This window comes from Corvus hawaiiensis, chromosome 6 (genome assembly GCF_020740725.1).
Source record: "Corvus hawaiiensis isolate bCorHaw1 chromosome 6, bCorHaw1.pri.cur, whole genome shotgun sequence".
In the NCBI taxonomy this organism is placed as follows: Eukaryota; Metazoa; Chordata; class Aves; order Passeriformes; family Corvidae; genus Corvus; species Corvus hawaiiensis.
In genome coordinates, this window is record NC_063218.1 from 30,597,896 (window position 1) to 30,617,518 (window position 19,623).

The window sequence follows — 19,623 nt, forward strand, 5'->3', positions numbered from 1 at the left end:
TAATATAAGTTATCAGAGGAGGGAAGTTCCCGCATTTTATCTCAGGCGACAAATTTTATATCAGCTTTGGATTAGTCAAGAAGGTCTTTTAGGGAAAAAAAAATCCATTTCTGTTACAGGTAATACAGGCAGTGTACAGTGTACATTGCTGAGTTAATTTGTTCCAGGAGTTAGTCACCCTCATTGTCAGAAAAACAATATGAAACTAAAATCTTTATTTCTTAGTCCATCTCTAGCTTTTTGTGATTTGCTCAGCTTTTTTGCTAGGTGAAACAACTGTTTCATACCTGGTAATTACACATCCAAATCAGTTGTCCTTTATGAATTAAGCAATTCCTATGTCTACTACTTGAGAACAGCTTTCCAGCTTAATGACACCAATTGTCTGGTAGGAAAACATCAACATGAAAAACTATTTTGTCAATGTTACTTTTTCATCTTGTAAATTTTACATAACCAGACTAGAAATGTAAGATATTCACTCTTCTTCACTCTAAGATGACTTATGAATATTTTTTTCACAAACACTATTTGGTCTTGATATAGCAAAGAAAGAAGAGAGTGATTAAGTGAAAAGAAAATCTTGTCTGTAACTAATATAAACAATTCATTTTAATTTCTACCAAGAAAATCTATTTCTTTATATATTTCTTTTTAATATCATGCATATGTTTATGCATTGAGCTTATTTAATTTGGTTCTCTCTTTTTCAGAAAGATTTCAAATAAAAGCTATAACTTTTCACAGACATTGAAGGAAATACAAAACTAAAATGCAAGGTAATTTCTGATTTTGTGAGTATAGAACTGTAGAGAGAATATTCCAATCTGAACAGCAGGTAATTAGTACAATGATCTCTTGGAAATAATATATTTTTGTGTTAATATAATCTGATTTCTCCTTACATTTTGTCAAAATAATGGCACATGTGGGCCTGAGGTTTACCTTGACTAGCTACATTAAAGTGAAATTTGTCTTCTCCTTGTTTTCACTAATTTATAAAAGTTTACATTGCTTGATATAAAATACATCATTTCTCAGCACTGAAAGACATAGCCTGAATCTTCAGACAGTGTGAAACAATAGCTCTAAGGAAAATGTAAATTCACTTCTGTGGTGTTAGAATTCTGACACTGAATCCTGAAAGGTAACATTTTGAATGTTTTAACAAAATTTGGTAGCAATGAATTTCTTCAGTCTTCGCTAACTGATTTCCTGTTTACTTTTCCCACAACACAATTATCCATGAGAACACTTACAGCCTGAAAAAAAGTGAAATCCACTTGTCGAAGGGCTTCTTATGCTGTCTGCATTATAGTGTGCTATTTATTAGAGTTAATTGCCATCAGTGGAGGACTTTAGAGTGACTACTAAACCTATGGGTGTTTGACACAGAGAAACCCCACTTCTTGTGCGAACTGAAGTCTACTGTGGTAGTATAGATACAGTCTTGAATCTCTAGGTGCTATCACAGAGTGAATTTTGAAATTTGTAATTTATTCCAGTTTAATTTATAATTCTCCTAAGTATGACAAAAGAAACTAAATCATATGTTTTACAATGCAAAGCTAACACAGCAGGAATTATATCACCATACATAATTAATAACCAATGTACACTGTATTCATATGTCACAGAGTACAATAGTTAATATAGACATAATGTTGGTTTTTGGCGAATATTTAAACATTTTGACTGACTGATATATTTATTGTGGTTAGTGGTCATGCTAATAAACTCACAGATTCAATCATTTACAGAAAACAGAATGGAAGGTTCCCCCCCCCCGCCCCCAAAAAGATTAAACTGATTGTTGTTTCCAATGTGAATGAAAGAAAATGTTTCATTTATTTACTTAGATCTGCCCACATGTATCTTGTCTCTCTTAATTTTTTTTGTCTACACTTGTGCCATCCATTATAAATTTGGTCACCCTGATAGTGCTTTTTGAGTTATGAAACCACACAAGATACTATATGTGAAATATGACTAATGACTTGCTAATTTGAGATCACTGTCTATTTGTACTTCAGTGAGTCATTAGAGAATTGTGACTCAGGAGGCTGAAATTTCTGAATTTTTTGCCCAAAAAGAAACAGATTTTCTCGTGAAATCTAAACAGAAACATTAGTATCAGAATTTAATATCAATATTGTGATATCTAGATTGAGCTCATAGCTAGAAGGCAGAAAGAGAGAGACTGCTTTCCGCACATATCCTTTCCTGTACAAGTCTATACTATCTCACATTTTTTTGAAGGCTTATTTAATTCATGTTGGCATTCACCAACATTTGATAAACATGTCACTCCTCACCAGGTGTTCTAACTGAAAACAGAGATGGACGAAATATATTCTACAGTCTGCTAGTAATAGGGGTCCACTACTTTAATGAAAATGTAAAAAACTGTGTTTGTAAAAGTATTTGCAAAGTAATCTATGAAAATAAATATGATGAAAGGGTGACTACGTTAATTTATATGATTTTGTGCAAAGTTCTTTTTCATAAAGAGATTAATTTTTGTGTACTGGAAGCTGCATTTGCATGTTAGGTAATTTTTTTCTCTTCTGTGTTTTTTTCTTGAGGGCAGTTTGATGATCAGTACACATCATAGGATAAATGTTGTGGCTGTGTCCGTCTAGGAGAAATCAAACAAGAATTTTAACAATATACTAAATACTGTTCTCAAAGATATGATCTATAGAGAGCATTTACTTCATCTGACAAACATGATTTCAATTCAGGAAATAGTTCACAAGCATTCTACTGTATCTGACATCAGTGGTATCCACACAGCCATTCTGTGCAAACTCCCTGCTTTAAAGGTCTTCCCATCACTGTTATTGGTCTCACAGATGATGAAGTATGACACTCCATAAACAATGAGCTGGGCCTTTTGTAGGCTGCTTTGCTTTTTTTGGCTTCAAACTGCCACTGAATGTCAAATTGATTTGGCTTTCATTAGAACGGCTTTATATGTGCAAATGTATTTGTGTCTGGTTGCTCCTTTTTTCTATTTTTGCTTTCCTTTCCCTTTGCTTTTTTTTCCTCCATTCCTTTGAATGATGTAATTTTTCTCTAATCAAAGCCAACACCTGTTTCTCTAAAATAGGAGCCTCTGTGTAAAGCTCTTTATCACAATCTGAGTACATTCTAGATGGGCTCATTATGAATCAAGTTCCCTCGGAACAAAGAGGAAGTGCTCTGCTACAGTGACATTGTACATCATAGAGCCTGGATAAAGTCAAGAGCTGATGTAACCTTGACTTTTGACATGCCAAGAGACTGCTGTCTAGATAATGCAAGGTGTGTAAGCCACTGTCTTTGATAAGTAATAAAACAAATAATAAATCTGGCACTTTGTTTAAGAGCAGCTCAACTGTTACACAGTGCTGTATTGGGCTTGATGGGGTAATGGATTTGTTGCTTTTTTCTTTACCAATTTAAAAGGAGCACAGAATTGCAACTTTGAGGATTTCTGGTTTTGTAAACCACAAGCCTGCTAAGACAAGCTAAATGAAGCATGCCATACAATGAGAGGAACAGAGCAAAATAGGGATGACAGGACTCCCAGTTATGAGTCAGTGAAGATCTGCTCCAGTGGAGGACATTACAAGTAGTCTGAAATGGCTGAAGTTTAGGTAAGGGAAATTAAAGGGGAAAGAAAGTCATACGCTACCATAAGGCTACCATAAACTCTGTGTTGCGACACATTTGAAACGCAAGTGTCACTTTTGTTGCACCTAAAACCCCTTGCCTCTATGAGACTTGTCTCATGGAAATAGCTATTGAAGTGTACTGTGCCTGGAATGGCTTAGGACTATGATGAACAAGAGGATAAAATTCCTTTTCCTCCTTCAGAAGTATTTTGTTTTCTAATTTTCATCACAAAACCATTCTCCCTCTTCTTCCTACATCTTATAGAAGCTGAAAGTCAGGGTATATTTCCATTCACTTCAGAGATTCATAGAATTACTAAGATTGGAAAAGACCTATAAGATCATGGAGTCCAATCATTAACCCAGCACTGCTGTGTTCACCACTAAGCTGTATCCCCAAGTGCCAAATCCACAAGTTTTTCTGAACACTTGCAGGAGAAATATATGTTTTGAAATAACTACCTATCTATAACCAGGTCAGATGCATGTTCTATCCCAACTAACAAGATTCTTGTAAGTAGTCAAGCTACATGCTGTGTCCTCTTGCTAGTGTTGATCCTTTCACAAAGAACCAGAAATATATTTTACTTCTTTAAATGGAAAGAGATATATTTTAGAAGCTGGGGAACCTACAGATAGACAGTAGGAGTGAGACAGAAAAAAAAAATGGTGACAACTTTATCCCCACTCCATCTAAACATGAACGTTTGGTTCTTATGAAGGAAGAAGCTTTCTCTGGACATTGCAGACTAGAAACAAGATGGAAGAACCAGCCTTTGCTCACCATTTGCAATAATGGGCTATAACATCTTCAGATGACCTCAGGCTGTCCAAGGAGGGTCCTTGCTCAGTTTGCGAGTGGATGAACTCACTCCTGTGTGATGGGATTCTGTGTCAGACTCTCACAAGGAAAGTGCCTATTTTCAGAGCTGAGGAAGAGGTTTGCTTGGCTCAAATACTCAGTGAATTCAAATCCAGTGCTAACTCTAACTGAAATATATTGGTAATCTGCCATCTGTGGTTTTCTTGAGCAGAAATTTTGACTGAAGTCCAGGTCTTAGTAGATATGAGGCCACGTTACCAAATCCATCCTCCTACTCGACATCATCCTTCATACTGTCTTACTATGTCACTGCCTTTGGATCAAGGACCACAGCAAAGTAGGGAAAATGCAGATACTGCAGTTGCCAAGTCATTTCTTGGTCTCTCTGTTGAAGCTATCTATAGTGAATGTTTCATTGCTGACATCTATTCTAGCCTCAGTATTGTCAAAGCATTTTTTCATGTGTAATAAATTTGCATAAACACTTCACCCCAAATATAATAAAACATAGGATAAGAAAGACTTAAATTATATTTTAAAAAAAATGCTAAAAGACTTCTTGATTGATTTGCAGAGGCATAGCAAAATTCCTTCATATACTGGCCTCATGAATGAGATGATAATATGCAAGTAAAGCATAATGATTGGCATATTAAATGCAAGATCTTTGTCACCATCTGTTTCCTGATTGTGTCAGCAAGTTGGGTTTTTTTTCATGGAAGTGTGAGAATACACCATGGCCTCGAAGTATCAAAATGTCAATTATACATCACATTTTAAAGTTGGAAGCCCAAATCACAATTGTCCCTGAATTCTGCTCGAAACACTGACAAATTATTACCTATCCGTCACATTTAGCCTTACGGTACAGTAGCATAGTTATTGTGCTGGAAAATAAAACAGAGCAGGAACACTATCAAGGCCAGGTTTACAATTTAGTGATGAATACTTAAAAAAAAAATTGATACAGAAGGAGACAGGGAGAGAACTAAGAATTCAAAACAAATAGAATAGTTGAAGAACAGCCTTATCAAATACTTGTTATTTGAAGCCCAAGTACTTTGAAAACAGTTTTGCATTTCTGGTATTTTTCATTACAAATAATGTTCAACAAATAATAAGGAAGACAGTATTCCTTTTCCTATATTTTCACTTGCACTGACAGAAGAAAATTGTATCCTGGTTAGTGGAATGAATCAGTAGGAACTGCAGAAGGAGGAAACCAGTATGAAAGCTAACCAAAATGAAGGAGCCTTTCTACTAATACAACGGGTCCTGCTTTACACACTCAGTGGTCTTATATAAGAGTTGGTGGGAGAAGGTATGTTTTAATGTTTCACACAGGATGAGGTCTACCAGCACCATTAGCTACCAGAATCAGCAACCCAGAGTTGAAGGCACACAAAAAGGCTGCTGATTGTGGTTCTGAAATATGAATGCAAGACTCTTCCAAAACTGAAAAGTCCAGTAATGTCTCAAGGCATTACTTCTGCTAGGGGGAGGAAACAGAAGAAATAGGTCTTGTGCAAAGTGATTCTTCATTCACTGAGGACAATGGTAAGATCACCAAAAAAACGCAATGGCCTTTTGATTTGCTCCTAGACCAATTACTATACCTGCGAAAAGGAGATATCTAGACTTTTGTAAAATGGGATATAGAGCATAATTATGTCCAACAAATCTAACATGAACTAATTTGGATGACTATAAAGAGGTTAAATGAAAAAGTCACCTTCCAAACTTGTACTTATTGGACTTTTCATGATGCATAATTTCTTCCATCTAATAATTTCTGATTATATTAATATTTATACATGATAAGGTACAAAATCCACTACTTAAACAGACTGCTTATATGATATTTGCAAATGAATAATAAATTTTTGTTGTGATAAGACAGCAATTTATAGGACACAAAATTTATTCCAAATGAGACTGATTCCAAAATGAGGAGAGTAAGTAGCATGATTTATATTATATTTTTGGGGTCATTCTCTGTGCCTGTGAAACAGGGTTGCTAATACTTAATGATTATAAAGTACTTTGATTCTAATTAATAATTAGTTTTTAGTATGGCTATGTATATTAGGCATGTGTGTACATACATGTTAAGTCAAACTGTTTGGGAAAATTCGGTCTGGGGCTTCTGATTTAAGCAGTTGTCCGTGTGCCGTGGTGTATCGGCATGCCTTCACTACTAACAGAAATCTTTTTCCTTCTTCACAGGGTCATGTAAATGATCTGCAAAGTTTCAGCAGAGGTTTGTGTATTTTTGGTGGAGCAGCATGCTCTGCCAGATAGTTAGCAGTCTCTCCATTCATCAGCAAATGATGAATCATAAGCTGCTGGAAAGCAGAAAAGAATAAAAAAAGTCACAGTTGAAACTTCGCAGCTGTAGTTTGATAGATAAAGTTTGTAGCCTGAACATAGATATAGATACGAACACTGAGCAAAAAAAAAAAAAAAAGAATATGTGAGAAAAAATCTCTTCTGAGAACTTTCATGTGCATCTGTTGCCAAGGTGATCATTCTGTGTATGTCTTCAAACAGGTACTTTTTGAGGGTCTGACTCCCAGCTTGTGCACCTCACACCAAGATGTCAACTGAACACAGGCAGTAGAAACACACTATGAAAAATACTAGTGTATTATGAACAGATACAGTTTTCTCTGTGTGCATACTACTGGTATCACAGTCTTCTTTGCAAGTGAGGTCTGGATATGTATGTGGTAATTAAATACTTTTGAACTTTGTGAACTGTGAACATCAGTCCACGTTCAGGGCCTGAAGGAAAGTGTCCTTAATGTCTCTTTAAATTTTTTCTTTTTCCTTTCAGTAAGTCCATTGTACAATTTCTCACTTCATCCTATATAAGATCCATTGTGAATTCATTCCTGTTCACTTACAAGGAAATACCTCAGGGGTTTTTCTTCTGCACGATCCTGAAACAAGTGAGCTTAAGAGAAGTTTTGTCACTGATATCCATGTTTTTTTCTTCTCCTTCACATCAGGAATATGTCATGCAAAATAATATGCTTTCTTTTCATGAATTCACCTGGACTTTCAAAAGAGCACTTTGAGGATTTTTGTCATAGTCTGCTCAATAATCTTAGTGATACAGAACTTTTATAGTCTGTGTAGTCTATATTTTTCTCTATTTCTGTTTGAATTCTATTAAAAAAATAAAAATTAATGATATGTATGCTATCATAGAAGCATAGAATGGCCTGGGTTTAAAGGGACCTTAATACCAACTCTCCTGCTGTGGACAGGGACACCCTTCACTAAACAAGCTTTCTCTAAACTCCTTCCAGCCTAGCCAGGAGCACTTCCAGGGATAGGGCATCCACCACTTCTCTGGACAATCTGCTCCAGTGCCTCACCACACTCACAGTAAAGAATTTCTTCCTAAGATCTAATATAAACTACTTTCTTTCAGTTCGAAGCCAGTCCCCCTTGTCCTATCACTACATGCCCTTATAAAAAGTCCCTCTCCATCTTTCTTGCAAGGTCCCTTCAGGTGCTGGAAGCCTGCAATTAGGCCACCCTAAAGCCTTCTCTTTTTCAGGTTGAACGAACCTGATTGTCTCAGCCTTTCCTTGTAGGAGAGGTGCTCCATCCCTCTGATCACCTTGGTGGCTGTCCTCTGCACTCACTCCAGCAGGTCCATGTCCTCCCTGTGCTGGGACCCCAGAGCTGGATGCAGCACTGCAGGTGGGGTCTCACCAGAGCGGAGCAGAGGGGCAGAATCCCCTCCCTCTCCCTGCTGCCCACGCTGCTCTGGATGCAGCCCAGGACACCATTGGCTCTCTGGGCTGGGAGTGCCCATGGCTGGGTCATGTCCAGCTTCTCACCCAGCAGCACCTCCAAATCCTTCTGGGCAGGGCTGCTCTCCATCTGTTCATCCCCAGCCTGTGCTGATACCTGGGGTTTTCCCAACCCAGGTGCAGCACCAGCACTCGGTCCTGTTAAACCTCATGAAATTGCCGTGTGCCCACTCCTTGAGCTTGTCCAGGTCCCTCTGGATGGATCTGTCTTTCAGGTGTGTCAACCACACCACTCAACTTAGTTTCATCTGCAAACCTCCTGAGGTTGCACTTGATTGTTTTGTCTATCTCATTAATGAAGAAATTAAATAACAGTGGTTCATAACAGACCTCTGAGGGACACCACTTGTCACTGATGTCCCTCAGGACTCTGAGCCATTGACCACTACCCTCTGGACGTGGCCATCCAACCAGTTCCTTATCCATCTAACAGTCCACCCAATGAATCCATGTCTCTCCAATTTAGTGAGAAGGATGTTGTGAGGGACTGTATCAAAAGCTTTACAGAAGTCCAGAATAGATGTATTATAATATACATCAATTCATTCAAACAGAAAACAAAACAATCTTCTTAATCTTTTGATTGAAAATTAATAATCTTCACTAAATTTTCCTTTAGGAAAAGGTAAATCTTGATATTGAACTGTTTCAGAACCACAGATACAATGTTCAGTCTTGCAGGCGCTTGTGTGTGTGCAACATTACTCAGAAGGGTAGTCCTGAGTTCAAAGTGAAGTCTGTTCAATTATTAGTCTCAGTAAGAGTATTCAGGTGTTTAAAGTGTTTAACCAGGATTTCAAAATAGAAGCTATATTTCTTGAGGCTGTAAATCTGTAAATGTGTGTCAGTTCTCATTGAGAAAAAAAAATCATAATATTTGGAGTTGATCAGTAGTAGAAAAAGCTGTCTTTACTTTCATCATGCTAGATTTAAAATGAGCTGGATTCAGAAATCTTCACAGTTCCTTTGTTTTCATTTCTGCAGATACTGAGGCAATCAAGCTTCACTGGCATTAATGTTTGCTGAAAGTAAATATAAAATTCAGAGAAGTATTTGTATAATGTGTTAACAGTTTTATTCTATCAGAATATTTGTCACTGACACAATGCCTTGTCACTTAGTAAACCAACAGCAATTAGACACCACAATTCAATTCATTCACATGGAGTAACAAAATGTCCAAGAGAACAATTTTGCAGCATTGCAAAGAAAGCGGCAAAGTAAAATGAGAATTTCTAATTGGTCTTATTGCTGAATTTTTGGTTTAACTTCCATTCCTTTCAATGAGATTTAATATGTCCTTTCTTCCTGGAGTAAAGTCAGAATAACTTACTGGTTGGAAATTATTTACAATGATAAGTAAAATAATTAGAATAACTGATTAAAGAAGCATCATGATAAAGACAAGCATGTAAACATAAAAGACATTTAAACAGAGGTTTCAAATCCAAATTAGAAATAAATTATACAATTATTTTACCCTCACTACCTCATAATTCTGCAGAAGATCAATATTATGGTCTTTACAAGAAACTGCTGAATCACAGCAGGAAATTTGTGTTATTCTGAAAAATGATGTCTCATAAATAACACTCTACAGATCACTTTGATGGAAAAACAATGATAGAAATACACCATAACCTAGAAGAAAATTAAGATCACACATGACACACAGAAACCATATACATAGATTATGTTTCATTTAAAACAATAATAAAAGATAATGTAGGTAAGGAAATTTGTAGTCTTCTATTTAGTTGGGTTTTTTAAAAGAATAGTTACTTTTCAATGACTAGCAGGAATACTTGATGAAAACTTTACTAAAACCTCTGAGACCAGGTTAGTTAAGACTAGGTTTAGGTTAGGGAGAGGGAGAAAGCCAGTGACCTTAGAAAGGGCTGCTGTGAGATATCTCTCCGTCTTAGACTTTACCCTTGGGCTTCAGTGTATCCTGTGGCAGAATTTTCCCTCAAGGCTTAGGATCAGTTAGGAGAGCTATCCTTCTTCCTCTTGGGAGGGTATCTCTGACAGATGAGACCTGGTCGAGAAGCCTCAAATGACCTTGCAGTTATTTGAGGAAGAGCTGGAAGAAGCTGCAGGAGGGATTTCCACCTCCCTCACTGGCAGCTACACTAAGTAGAGGCTCTCACACTTGGCTCAATCGCTCACATTTGGCTTGATCCAGGACTGCATTGAGCTACTCTGCAGCCAGTGCCTGTGATTGTGCCCTGTTGATCTGGACTGTGACCCTGACACATGGTATGACTTCCTTACTTCCTGACAGGACTAATCCCTTTTGTTGGTGAGGCCATGGCTTTTGCCTGCCATGCTGTCATACTTGGCTTCCAAATTCTCTTTTCCCTGCTAAGGAGTAACTGCTTTTATTGTTCCCTGAGAGACATATGAGACCCATCGGAAGGGTGAAAAGATCAAGGAAGGAAAGTGGGGGGTTCTGTGTGAGTTCTCCCAGTTGCATCTTTTTCACCAGGAGCTTCTGCATGTCCCTCTACAGAATTGTCCACCCAAACTTTGGGTTAGGCTATAGGAGGAGCAAAATATATGAGATCCATGAAAAGAGTGGCATTGCAAAGAGCTGGCCAAGCCACAGCAGCACATATTTGGGAACTCTCTCCCACTTGCTATTTCTAGCAATGGCTTCAGCATGTCTTGGCAGAAATCTCTGCCCAGGTTTAGCGCAAGGGCTAGATTTATGGGCAGAAAGTCAGATATCTTTTTGAACAAGTGTTATAAGGCTTAGCTACACAGTTAGTGGCTGCTTCCCACATCTCTTAAAATTGTCAGAATACATCCAGGTAATGTTTCCAGTTTAAATTAATAGAAATTGTTCATTGAAAGGCTTCAGTGATGTGAGAGCTTCCAATCTGAATTAAATTTTGAATGTTCTATGTGAGTTAGAAAAATGCTCTTGCAGACCATTTTTATAACTATATTATAATAATATTCTAGTCTTTTTATAATATTTATGACATTTATTTATTGATAGTTGTTATGAAAGATTGAAGATTGCCATTCTTGACTTGGAAAAAAAGTTCTCAAAGCAGTCCTATGCTACTGTTCAGAGTGCTTACCATTTACCCTTAAAGATATCGTTATGGGATTAAATTAACAGAATTGATTGAGAATTACATAACTATACATTACTATACTGTAAGTAAGGTATAAATTTGTCTTCTAAGATGGGAAAAAAAAGAGCAACTTACTGTGCGTCCAAGAACATTGGAGTTCTTGGAGATGGGAAAATACAATGTAATGTTCTCCAGTAATGATTAAAATATTTTCATAAGAAAGATACCACTGAGATATATAGGGTGACATATAATACTACTGCAAAAAAATAGTCTGACATCTGGTACAATATTGACATTTACTGATAAACCCATTCAATAGTAATTTCAAGACTGAATACATGCCTTCATTGCTCTTCTTTTTTTGCTGTGTTTATTTGTTTGGTTTGATTTGGTTTGTCTAGTTAGAATTTCTAGGATGACAATGATATGAGCTCTAAACTGAATGTAGGCATTAGGCAAGAAACCTTGCAGGATGTTTCAACATTTCATTGTTTATTTTAATTTGAACTTAATTAATGTGAGATCTCAGGCGCTATAAAGACAATGAGTGCCATCTATAAATGCTAATATAAATCAATAAAGAGGAGGTTAAATGATTTATGTTGGAACTGAGCCACCATGTAACAACTGATGCTAGTTACAGCTTCAACAATGAATGGGAAATCAAAACATTAAATAGTGCAAGCAAGAAGACCATCCTATTTTGCAGTAAATTTAAGATACTCTATTCATAATTAATTTTTATCCTATTAAAAGGTAGGTTAAATCTTTCATTTAAATAGACATCTTGCCTAAGAAAGGGCTGCTGGAGTTTGCCCAATGTTTCCATGCCTTTGTGTTGTTGCCAGCTTTGCCTGAAAAATAAAAATGTAGTTGCCAAAAGCTACATGCAATAATGTTACTGTTAAAGAATACTATAGGTACAAGTTATAAGTATGCACTGCTTTTCATATCTAGAGTAGAGTTTACTATATTATTAATATTTCATTTTCATTACCTTATATTAGTAAAATAGGACTTCAGAATTGCTTTGCATATCTCTCTTCAAGAATAAAAACAAATAGTTCTACTTTTGAGCATTGATTGGCACATTATGAAAACATGGGAAGAGTCTCTGTGAGTAGGGCTGCACCAAGACACTGAAATCAGGTCTAACAATTTCTCCAGGGATTTTATTTATTCTCCTAATTTCTTCTAGTTTTATTTATTCTCCTAATGTCAGCACATTCTGAATTGCACTCTTCCTATAATTTTCTTAATAATTATGTTTTAATTAATTCTGAAGAGAAAGGATTTTAAGTCTTTTTGCTGCATACACACTGTTTTAGCTGAAAAAAAAAAAAAAAAAAAGAGGGGCAAAGAAACAATACCTCCCTTAATCTGACATTCAGAAAGTCTTAGAGATACCTATTGCTTGGTAACATTTGGAAGAGAGATCAATTTTGAAGATTTTTCTGGGTAACTGAGAGAAATTTCACCAAGACTAAATAACTGGTGGAACTTGACTGAAAAATTTTGTCTTAGGAAGTGTACCTGTGTCAGGATGTGAACCATTTCTCTTTTCCAGGTACTATGATTTGAGTGCATTAAAATGAGATGTCCAAGTCCTCTACAGATTCTGGAGTTACTGCAATTTTGGCTGTTTTGCATTTCGGAAGACATTATCATGGAGATTTGTGAGCATGGGACTGAAGAGGACATGAACTACACCTGTGGTAGAACTATAACTTTGTAGATGGGGGTATTTTACATCAGTTCCCAGTCTTCTTACCAAATTTGACCCTTTTGAGTAAGAAAAAATAATAATCACAGACTGTTTCAGAATAAAGTTAGGAGAACTATAGATTCCTAGAAGAGATGTAGGTTAGTTTTTGCTTTCTTCCTACCTACCAGTCCGTCCACTTTCTGAGGAAGCTCCCAAAGAATCAGGCAACTGCCATTTTAATAATCCAGAAGAGCTGAGGTTACAAGATTGTGCAAACCACCAGAATGATAAACAGCGTATACCATTAAATTGAGACACAGGTCATAAAAATTTACCTAGATCAATACCCAATTCTTAACGAGCGTCGAAGATATTAACAGGCTCCCCAGGGAAGTGATCACAGCACCAGCCTGACAGAGTTCAAGAAGCATTTGCACAATGCTCTCTGGTACATGGTGTGATTCTTGGGACTGTCCTGTTCAGGCTGGGAGTTGGACTTTGATGATCCTTGTGGGTGCCTTCCAGCTCAGAATATTCTGTGATTCTATATTCTTGCAATTTATGAAAGTTGTGTGAGCAACTTTTTGATAAAAGACTCTAATAATGGAAATTTATCAGCAGCTTGCTTCTGGATACCTTGTTGCAAGAGTAAGTTCACATGATAGTTAGAATGTCTTTGTTTTCCTTTTAATATTTCCCTTTTTTGTAGCAGTGTACTAGAGGTTACAATATCATTCTATTTATACCAACTTTTTGTTTTTGAGAACTGTTTCAATCCATACTGTAGGTGGGAAAAATCCACTTTTTAACCTTTTCATTGGGTCAAATTTTCTACGCTTTGTGTTTTTATAACAATTTATTTTTGCTCACACAGTTTGGAGTCCTTTACTTTTCTCTCGAGGGAATTTTCCTCATGATCAGTATTTGGACTTATTTTGATATACTTTTGGGAAAAGAATTCTCTTTGTTTAGATGTTAGCGGAACTAACTCTTGACTCAGCTGAAAGAAACTTTCCAAGGAAGTTAACCTCAATGCCACAAATTCAGTCCTACCTGTCTTTAGGTGGGCATAGCAGCTACTTGCCAGCTTTGTTGCATTTGTTCAGTAATGTCTAGTGAGAGTTTCAGAAAGTTATCATCACGTCTACAGAACTTCATTTCTTTATCAATTTCTGTGATTCTTCTGCTAATGTTGACTTCATCAAGGGTGGGAGACTTTCAATTAAGTTGATAGGTTTTAATACTGCATTTTGAGCTGTAGTGGATTCAGCCCTCGAAACAATAATGTGGAAGACATACAAAGGGTCAGAGAACTCTTTTCATTAGCCTAAGACTAATGGCTCTAGTCTGAAGTTGGATTTGAAGCTACAAGCTCTGTCCAAACACTCCCACTCTCCCACCTATCACTCTCCAAACTGTGCATAGTTCCTGAGCTTTGGGGGGTATCTTGACTAATAGTGCTTTATACAAATGACCTTTCATGTGAAGGAGTTTAAGTAACAGGCTGCTGTCCTTCTAGAAACACTTTTCTGCCTCTTTTAGCTTTTATTTTCCAGCATTCTTTTCTCTGCATGAATGAAAGGCTATGTGAAATGATGATTTATTGTCAGGATCATTATAGTAGTGTTAAAAACAAATAACTCACCAACTGTCTGTTCTCGTAAACATGTGGTATCTGAGTGCTTCAGTGTTCTGTTCAAAGCAGAGACTTTATCTTTGTTCATACAATAAAAAGAGCCCCTTTACATTATTTACTTTAGTTTAGATTACTGTGTTTCCAACTGTCATAAGTATGTCAGAAACACAAGATTAAAACATTATATTTTACTTGCCAAAACAAGAAATAAAAGCATGAGTGGGAAATATTCTAGGAATTAAAATATTTGACTGTTTGAATGTAGCTTTTTTTAAAGCAACAAAAAGACAAAAAAATATGTGGAAGACAAAGGGCGAACTGCTCTCCCTTAGTAGAAAATGACACAGTATTTGTATTTCTGGCAAACTAATTGTAGCCTCAGGTTATCTAACCTCCTTTTCCTCTCTTGATCTGATTGGGATATTTTTCATGGAATGTCCTGAGTTGGAAGGATGTGGGAAGGGATCCACAAGGATCATTGAAGCCAGCTCCTGGTCCTGCGCAGAAAAACCCCAAGAATCACACCATGTGCCATGTTCCAGGTCTTAGATGATTGTATTCAAAGGATCTTGTTTTCTTGCTACATATTATGAATGACTTTGGAAAAAACACCTGGAAATGCTAATATTATGTGGTGACAGCAAAATGCTAGAATAAAAGAGGGAAGAAGTTGGATATCCTGGCAGATCTGCAGTTCACCAAGTCTGTTATTTCTGTTCTGTCTTTATAATAGCCATAAAATATGAGCTGGGAGTATGATGTCAATGCATCCACTTTCAATAATTGATATGATGAATAATCTCAACCTTCTGACACTTTCTGTATCTTCTCACATCTCAGGAAACTTCATTCATCAACCACATTTGAAATGTTTAAGTAATCTCAGTGATGTATGGAGCACTGAAACTCCCTTGTTAGAAATCTATGCTACTAACATTCTATCAAATTAAAAAGCCACTGAGCTCTTGTGCATAAAATTATCATAAATTATCTCTGAAGGTTCATTGCTGTTTGGAATGTTTAATTGCTCACTCAGCTGAACTTCAGCAGCTCAAGATTATTAATCAATTTGTCAGAAGGTTTCTCATAATGTCATCTTTTACACTGCAGTTATATGCGAGAAAAACCCATGTGCAAGACAGTTTTATGCAGCAAGGCAAAAGTATCCATGCATACCTTTCACAATATTCTTTTCATATATTTATAAGAGTATTTTTCAGTTGTTGATTTCTCAGAGAAGATAGGAAAATTGTAATTACCTCAGTCTAATTTATCTGGATGGAAAACTAGATTCTCAAAAATACATTTAGATGTAAAATGGAGACAGATAATAACAATGGAACTTTTGAAGCATTTAATCTTGGCTTACTGTTGATTGTCCTCACTAAAGTAAATATTTTGCTAACTGAAAAAAAGATGTTTTGAAAATGCCATACCTTAAATGTACATGAACAGTGTCTTCAGCCATTTTTCTTACCACAGAATGCATTTTTGCTTTAAAGTAATTTTTCAGGAGAGAATTTGGCTTTGATGACATGCTAAACCAATATATTTCATCTTAATTTAAATATATTCCATTATTTGTTTTGAAATGTTTCTTTAAATTTTAGAAGTTATGAATTCGTCCTTTTTATATAGTTTTCTTTGTTTTACAAATGCAACTGTGTATGAGACTTTATGAGAGGGTCAGTGGTAATGTTTCTATTTGTAAATTTTTTTATCCATAATTCCTTTAGGAGCAACATAGAAATATAGGATTCTGCATTTCCTGTTCTAGAAAATTGAAAATAGTTTTGGAGTAACATATATGAGGCTCTTGAAGCCACTTTATATTTTCTTAAGCTGAAAAAGTTTCAAAATGTAAAGGCTGGAAAGATTATGGACATTATCCAATTTCTTCTACTCCATGAGTGGTCATCCTATTATTTCCTATGCACGTGAAAAGATAGAGGATGAAAGAAAACACAGAGTCAATAGGTGTCAGGTATCTATTTGATACTAAGTATTTATGCAGTATATCATACCATGGTATTTCTACCAAAAACAGAAAATGAAAGAAAATATCAGTATTTTTCTTTGTCAAACTCCTTGCATAAAGTGAAAATATTGGAATGATAAATACTCTTGTGTGTCTAAAAAATGGTTCAGTTATCAGAAATATGCTGAGAACTGGCATTAGTATTTTTTTCTACATGTATTTTCACTGTATTCCTTCAAACCTATCTTAAACTGTATTATGTACTTTAGCAGATGATAGAATGGGAAACAAGACACAAGTAACAAATACATCACATGTCTATACTTTCTGACATCTGGAGTTATGAAAGCACATCACAAAAAATTAAAAACAGCTCCTTGGCACAGTTTCGTCACCATTACCCATCTCCATTACACCAAAACTTCTAACACCAAGAAATAAAGATTGTCATTATCTTTGGCTTTGATTCAACCCCAAAATGATATGCTGAAAATTGAGTATAAAATCTTCTGAAGAAATAGGAAGAGAAGCCAGATCTTCAGATTCCCAATAATATGTCTTAACACATGAATCCTTCCTTCATCACCCTGCTCAACAGTGATGCCTTACAGATGAACAACTGAGCTGTGATTAAATAGCTTACAGACTTTTCAGCATTTGTATTTTTTTTTGATCTTTGCATTATACAAGTCTGCCATAGCATATATTAGCACTAGGAAAATATAGGAATTAGAAATGCAGAGACGAACGTGTTTAAAATGCACTATGTATGTGGCAGATCACAATTTCTAGAAATGTTCAGTTCTGTAAGGTCTATATAGTTCTTCCTTTATCCAGCATCTATTTATCCAGTCACTGATTACTTCAAATCAACTTGGATGCAAACGTACTATTATGCATGATCCCAAACCTGCACATACTTGGCTCAAATTACCTCACAACCATACTGGAAACAAACTCATCAGTAAGAACCTAGACTGTTACTGTTTCAATGAAAAAAATATTGAGGATCAGACATGGGTTTTGTACATGACAAAGAAGGTTATGCATCTCTGGCCATATACAGAGAAAATGAAAGTGCTGCTGTAATTAGCTCATCAATAAATCAATAGGAGTGAATGATAACAAGCATAGTTTGGATGTCAAGAATCCAGAAGGATATGTGTGTAATAAAATAAAGATCAAGACACATAAGTTAGAGTTCTCAGCTTTACTTATGTCTGCTAGTTTCTTATCCTTTCACAACACCATCCCTCTCCTCATTTAATCATGAAAGCTAGAATAACTTCTGTTATTATTCAACCATTTAGAAAAACTCCCTGGTGATTAAATTTCTTTATCATTTATATCAACTGTGAGCCTGAACCAGAAATTCTAGTGATGTAGTTGTCAGTCGCCCCATGACCAGAGACAGGTATGTTACAAGTAAAGATTGTTAGTGCAGATTTTGTCCTTCCATGTGCCAGAGCACCTAAAGTAACACAGTAATGCATGCTTGCATATCAGAAAGTGTGTTAGCCTTTGATGTACTTCTTCCTCAGTACATGACTCATTAATTTAATAGCTCATAACACTCCATTATGTTAGTCCAGCTATGACATGTTCTGTAGTGTATGCATGAAAGGTTATTATGAAATGTTTACTTGAAAAAAAACATGCTATATTTAAACATAAAAAGAATTAGAAATAGCATCCTGCTATCTTTTAACATGTAAAAATTTTATTGGTCATGAATTTGTATACAGTTTTAGACATAAAAGAGATTATTTATTTATTCTTGAAACTGAAATGCTGAATACCGAATTTTTACTTAGTCATTTATTTCACTGTCCATTTGAGTCAGTTTCTGTAATTACAGATTTGTCCCCATGTATGTCAACAAGTAATGACTTTAAATGAGAAAGAATAAACAGTGATCACACAAAAATCTGTTTCAAAGAACTCAGTTCTCAGTGTCTTCTGAAAAACTGTGCATCAATGCACTCTCAGAAGACTCAGAAGAAATGATCTGTGCAGTTGATTTCTAAAGCTTGAACTTCTATGGTCCCAGTGACCATTCCAGGCCCTCTTGGAAACTCAGTTTCCAGCAATATTTATTTTAGATGCCTAGGTTTAACAGACTTAGCAAATGATGTCTCCTATCACGCTCAAAGATAAGTAACTTGGTGTAATAGTGAGTAGGTCTCTCAGATGAACAAATCATACTGATGTTTTTTTCTCTACTGAGAGTCACTTTCCTGGCTCTGTCCAGGACAGGGTTAATTTTTGCAGTAGCCAGGAGGGGGCATGCCCAGGACCCAGAGTTACTCTTTAGCACCTCCTGTCACTGCCGGGGGTGGCAGGAAGAGGGTCTCTTCCCTGGAGAAGAGGCTCCTGCTGGTGAGTAAGAGTTGCACCAGTTCCAAGCTGGCGGGAGTGGTTGGGTAATGCCAGTTCTGAGCTGGAGGGAGCAGTGAGGAAAGCGTGGCAGAGGCAGTGGTCAAGTAGTCTGTTGGGGGTTTCCAGGATGAGCAAGTGTTTATGGTCTTCTACCCTCTGTCATTAATATTGCTGCTGGTTTTTTCTTATCACTGTTTCCAGTGAATTGTTCTTATCTCAACCCTTGACCTTTACCTTTCGTGCCTCCAATTCTTGAGGAGAAAGGTAAAGGCAAGAGAGAAGGGGAGAGGGAGGCTGGTATGAGTGAGCTTCTGTGTGGTTTGAAGTTTCACAAGGAACACTAAATTGAGGAGTACCATTCTTAAACCATGACAGGCACTAAAGTAGTACACCTTTTAAAGCAAATTCCTAGTGCTTTTACACTATTGATTTTTAAAGCTTTTCCTGGAAACCTCTGACATACTAAGCTAAAATTCTTTGTTTTACTTTATAACGTATTCATGATATTCACAAAGAAACAAACTGTA

The 19,623-nt window shown here is 36.3% G+C and overlaps 1 long non-coding RNA gene across 3 annotated transcripts in view; it reads left to right on the top strand.

The window, feature by feature from the left end:
* The window catches only part of LOC125327956, a 45,482-nt gene extending 31,939 nt beyond the window's left edge, over positions 1–13,543 (top strand). For all 3 annotated transcript variants that reach the window (XR_007204468.1, XR_007204470.1, XR_007204469.1), the window contains exon 5: positions 12,966–13,543. This is a non-coding gene — a long non-coding RNA (uncharacterized LOC125327956). The remainder of the gene's footprint in view (positions 1–12,965) is intronic.
* Positions 13,544–19,623: the final 6,080 nt, after the last annotated feature.